Genomic DNA, 6,323 nt, shown 5'->3' on the forward strand with positions numbered 1-6,323 from the left:
GATTGGACTATGAGCACATGATAAAAGCTTTAGCACACAAGGGAGGGGTGAGGATAGGTAAGACACCTAAAAAACTAGCTAGCATTTGTTGCCCTTAACGCAGAGAAACTAAAGCAGATACCTTAAAGCAACTGAGGCCAATAGGAAAAGGGGACCAGGAACTAGAGAAAAGGTTAGATCAAAAAGAATTAACCTAGAAGGTAACACCCACGCACAGGAAATCAATGTGAGTCAATGCCCTGTATAGCTATCCTTATCTCAACCAGCAAAACCCCTTGTTCCTTCCTATTATTGCTTATACTCTCTCTACAACAAAATTAGAGATAAGGGCAAAATAGTTTCTGCTGGGTATTGAGGGGGGGAGCGGGAGGGGGTGGAGTGGGTGGTAAGGGAGGGGGTGGGGGCAGGGGGGAGAAATAAACCAAGCCTTGTATACACATATGAATAATAAAAGAAAAATGAAAAAAAAAAAAGAACAAACCCTGTTGTTATTCCAGGCCCCCACAACATTACTGAACAAAGGAAATGATTACAAAGAGTTGATTGCAGTTTAAACATTCACTCCTCCCATTCTCTTTAAAGCATAGTGTAAAAATGCTTCCTAAAGTTTATAAGTTAATATTTCCTATGTTGGTAAAGATACTCTACAACACTGAGCTGCTTTCATAACACATTCCCATGTGAATGTCTTTATTAAGTTAAAAAAACAAACAAATAAATAAATAAACAAATTTCTGTTGCTCAGACACACATAGGCCAGAGGCAGAGTCACTCTCCCTGAAGGTACAAATCCAAACTCATGTTTTCGTTAAATGAGTTTGTTTGCTTCTGAGCACATGCATGCTGAGAGACTCTATCTCCCTGCAGGACAGCAGCAGTTTCCTAGGCAGCTAGCCCCTCTGGTATGACCCAGGGGGTCCTGGGGATTGGAGCTGCATAACACAGCTCAATGCAGCCCTGAATCCAGCCCAATCACAGTTTCGCCCAAGCAGAGCAAACAACACAGGCCGTTCTTTCATGAAGCCTCTCTCAGTTCCTATCCAGCCCTTCTTGGCCATGACCCAATCTTGAGGCTCCAACACTGGCAGGACGAAATGTAGCAGAAAAAGGTGTCACAGCAATTATTGGTGAACTTTGCCTGAAAACATGCCCCAAAGAATTTGGAAAAGATAAAAAAGAAAGTTCAGGGAAATTAAAAATTAAAAGATAACCAATATCTTCATCTAAAAATAGATGTTTCTTATTCACAAAATGAATGCATGAATTACAAAATGTATAAAATTTCAGAATTCATAGATATGAAGTAAAATGTGAAAGGCTTTCTCTCCTCCACCCTCATTCCCACTCCCTAGAGAGGATCACTGATTAAAGTTTGTTGTGATTCCTTCCCCACATTGCCATATAGTAATATACCTATACATTTTTTTTCCTCCTACAAATAGAAGCCATGGCTAAGGTCACAGACTGTAGAGCCAAACTAACTGGGTTGAGATCCCATCTCTACCAATAACCTGACTGTGTGCTCTGTGGGATGTTGCCTAATATCTCTGTTCCTCATTTAAGAAAGGGGGATAAATAATATCTACTTTATAGGGTTGGTATGGGGATTAAATGAGCTACTATACGACAAGTATGTAAAACACTCTGATACATACTAAATGCTATGTAAGTGTCAGTTCTAATTTTTACAAGGACTTTATTAAAATATATTTTTACATATCATAAAACTGGGGTAGTAATACACATATGCATGGAAACGACAAGGAATCTCCTTGTATAGCTATTCTTATCTCAAACTAGCAAAAACGCCATGTTTTTTCTTATTTTATGTTTTTTCTTCAACAAAATCAGAGAACAAGAGGGTGGAACAGGTTCTGCCCAAGGGAGGGGAGGGTGGAGAGATGGCCCAAATAATGTATACACATGTAAGTAAATGTAAAAACAATAAAATAAAATTTAAAAAATAAAAAATAAAAGTCACTCATTTCAAGTACACAATGATTTTTACTAATGTTACTGAGTGGTACAATCATCACCACAAATCAATTTTAGAACATTTTCACGCCACATAAGATCCGTTACGGTTAGTGTTCCTACCCTCAACCTTATGCAATCATTAATTCATCTTCTCTTTTCTAGACATCGCATATAAATGGAATGGATTTGGTTTCTTGTGTCTGATATCTTTCACTTCATAAAATGTTTTTGAGGTTCATCCATGAGGTAGCATGTGTAGTAATCTGTTCCTTTTTATTTCTGAGTAGTATTTCATTGGGTGAATATACCACATTCTAACCATTTGCTAGTTGATAGACATTTTGATTATTTCCAAATTTTGACAATTATGACTAATGTTGTGAACACGTCCATGCAAGTCTTTTTGCAGACGTATTACATTTATTCCTAAGTATTTTATTGATTTGATGCTATTTTAAATACAATTACATTCTATATTTGATTTGTGGATGTTTCATTGCTTGTATACAGAAATGCAGTTTAACACATTAACATCCTGTGGCCTTGTATTTCTAATATTTTTTGTTTTGTTTTGTGGATGCCTTACAATTTTCTACGTAAACAATTATGTCAATTGCAAACTGAATAGTTGTACTTCTACCTTTCCAAGATAGATGACTTTGATTTCTTTTTCTTGCCTAATTTCCCTGGATAGTACAGTGTTTAATAAAAGTAATGAGAACAGAGCCACATGTGATGGTACATGCCTATAATTCCAGCACTTAAGAGGGTGGAGCAAGAGGATGGTGGATCTGAGGTCAGCGTGGGCTACACAGTGAGACCCTGCCTCAGTGTACCCTCCCCAAAGTCAAAAGCACAAATATCCTTATCTTGTTCCTGATGTTAAGGGGAAATTTTCAGTCCTTTATAATTAATATGATGTTAGCTATGGGCTTTTCATAAATGTCCTTTTATCAGGTTGAAGAAATTCTCTTCTCTTAGTTAAATATTTTTATAAAAGTTTTGTACTATCGAAAGCTTTTTCTGTGTCTTACTGAAATGATCATGTGATTTTTGTCTTTTTATCATATTTAATTGATTATTTGCATTATTACATTGATTGCTTTTCATATGTTGAATTAATTTTGCAGTCCTAGGATGACTCCTACTCAGTCATAATGTATAAGCCTTCCTTCATCTTGCTGGATTTGACTTGCTGGCATTTTGATGATAGTTTTGTGTCTCCATTCAAAAGAGATATTGGTCTGTAGTTTTCCTGTCATATCTTTGGTTTTAGAATCGGGGTAACCATGACCTCATACAATGAATTGTGAAGTGCTCCCTCCCATGGTAAAGGATTGGTACTAATTTTTCTTTACATGTTTGATTGAATTGACTAGTGAAGTCATCTGAACCTGGATTTTTCTTTGTGTAAAGTTTATTGATTCCTAATTCAATCTCTTGTTATAAATCTACACAAATTTTCTATTCTTTTGTAGTTGGGTTTGGTAGTTTATGTTGTAGGTATAACCATTTCATGAAGGTTATCTAATTTGGTTCCATACAATCAGCCATAGTGTTCTCTTATAATGCTTCTGTTTCTTTAAGGTTAGTAGTAATGCCTACCCTTTCATTCATGATTTTACTAATTCAAGTCTTATCTCTTTTTTATTGGTCATCTAGGTAAAAGTTTATTAATTTTATTGAACTTTTCAAAGAACCAACTTTGGTTTTATTGATATTCTTTATTATTTTTCTATTCTCTAAGGCAGTTAGTTCTGAGCTAATCTTTATTATATCCTTCTTCTGCTTCACATTTAATTTACCCTTCATTTTCTAGTTTCTTTAGGTAGAAATTTAGATTATTGATTTGAGATATACTTTTTTGAAATTGCAATAAGGATTTTTTAATTTATTTTTTGGAATATATTAATTATACAATGTGAAGAGTTTAATTGAAAGAATAATAGAGGGGGTGAATATGATCAAACTATATTACAGACATGTATGAAAATATCACACAGATATCCTTTTATTATAGGAATTTAAAAGTATAAATTTCCCATTAAGTGCCACTTTAGTATGTGTTTTTTGGTATATGTTTTTGTTTAATTTAGATGAACATATGTCATGAGCGCTTATTGGTTCAATTGAGTACAGAGAGACAGTACTCAGGAGACTCTTATTTCAGAGAACAGGGTTTTTATTCAAACAAATTCACATGGCACTTTCCTATGGATCCTAATGCCTGGCTCTGTTACCCTAGCCAGACAGGAGTTACTCAGACCTTCCCCCAAGTCTCGCTCACCATGTGAGGTGCGACGTCTTCTCAGCTGATGGGGGGACTAGCTGCGCCCCAGGGGATCCTCACAGCCACCTTCAGTGCAGGTCCAGTGTCACGGTTCACTGGTGACACCCAGTGGTCATTGGGAGAAAGGGCACGCTCACAAGCGGCGGCTTTCTCTACGTCAGGGCCTTGGGACTGACTCTGACAGCGTGGTCTCCGATGGGCAAGAAGGCGAGCAAGGTTTTGGGTTCTGGCCTGAGTTTATATACCCTGTGGTGACCTCACCACTTCTGTTATCTGCACTGTCACCTTAGGGTTGGCTTATTAGCAAATCAGTGGCCACCTTAGGTTTGGCTTATTAGTATATCAGCTGCCACCTTAGGTTTGGCTCATTAGCATATCAGCCTGTCACTCTCTGGGTGGTATCTAAGTCCTAACACACACTAGCTAATACTTCTCACTTCAACAATTTTTCCTACTTTAACGCAATACAATCCTTCAATACAACAACAATCTTATATGTGTTTACCACAACATATTTCATAGTTTCCCTTGAGATTTTATCTTTGAACTATGAGTTTATAGAAATGTATTGTGATATTTCCAAATGCTTGATTTCCCTAATTTTCTTTTTAAAAAATATTTTCTAATATAATACCATTATGGGCATGTAATAGACTTCATGTGATTTCAGTTATTTTAAATTTATTAATATTTGTTTGATGGCCTAGCATAAGTCTACTCTGGACAATGTTCTATGCTAAGTTAATAAATGGATATTATATTGCTGTTAGGCAGAATATTCTATAGAGTTCTGCTAGACTGAATTAGTAGATAATGCCATCATGTTTTCTATTCCTTTGTTTATCTTTTGGCTAGTTTTTATTCCTGTTGTTGAATGTGGGTATTAAAATGTCCAACTATTGTTGGATTATCTATTTCTCCCTTCAATTATCTCAGTTTAAATTTCACATATTCTAATGCTTTTTTGTTAGATCCATATATATTAAAAACTATCCTTTTCTTTTGAACTGATCCATTTATCATTATAAAATGGCTCTTGCAAAGTCTGCTTTGTCTATGGTTAGTATAACTCTTTCAGCCTTCTTTTGGTTTACTATTTGCATATCTTTTTATATATACTGTTTGTGTATTTTTCATCCTTTTACTTTCAACATATTTGAATCACTGAATATAATATGTGTTTCTTATAGAGAATATGTAGTTTTTATCCATTGTGTCAATCTGTCTTTTATTTGGTATGTTTACTACACCTACAGTTTATGTGATTACTGATAAGGAAGGACTGGCTTCTGACATTTTGCTACTTGCTTTCTTCATGTTTTATACTTTTTTGTATATTTTTTCCATTCCTGTCTTCTTTTGGGATAAGTATTTTCTACTGTGCTATTTTAATTACTTTGTTGTTTGTTGTTTTAATTACTTTGTTATTTGTCTCTTATTATACATATATTGAGTTATTTTCTTATTGGTTCCCTAAGGGTTATAATAACCATTTTAAAACACTTTGGTTCAAATTAACACTACCTAAATTTCATTAGTTTACATACTTGCTTCAGTATGACTATATTCCCTCTTCAGTCCTTTCTGCCAGTATTGTCATAGAAATTATATCTTTATATATTATTAGTCCATCAACACAATTTTATGAATATTTATTTCTTTATGCAATCATATTTTACTTTAAATAGGGCAAGAGAAGACAAAAGTTACAAAAATTCATTTATACTGCCTTTTATATTTACCTGTGTAATTTCTTTTATTGGTGTTTATTTCTTTGTGAAGATTTGAGTTACTGCTGAGTCCTTTCATTTCAGACTGAAGAATTTCTTTAAGTATTTCTTGTATGTCAAGTTTGCTAATGAAAAATGCCTTCAGTTTTTATTTATCTGGAAATATGTTAATTTTTCTTTCACTTTTGAAATATAGCTTTGTCAAATATAGAATTCTTGATTGATAATATTTTTGCTTAGAGTATGTTGTCTTAGGTGTCCACTCTGGCTGTTAATCTTACTAAGGATCCCTGTACAGGACGAGATGCTTTTCTCCTTTTGATTTA

Source organism: Castor canadensis, chromosome X (assembly GCF_047511655.1).
Source record: "Castor canadensis chromosome X, mCasCan1.hap1v2, whole genome shotgun sequence".
NCBI lineage: Eukaryota > Metazoa > Chordata > Mammalia > Rodentia > Castoridae > Castor > Castor canadensis.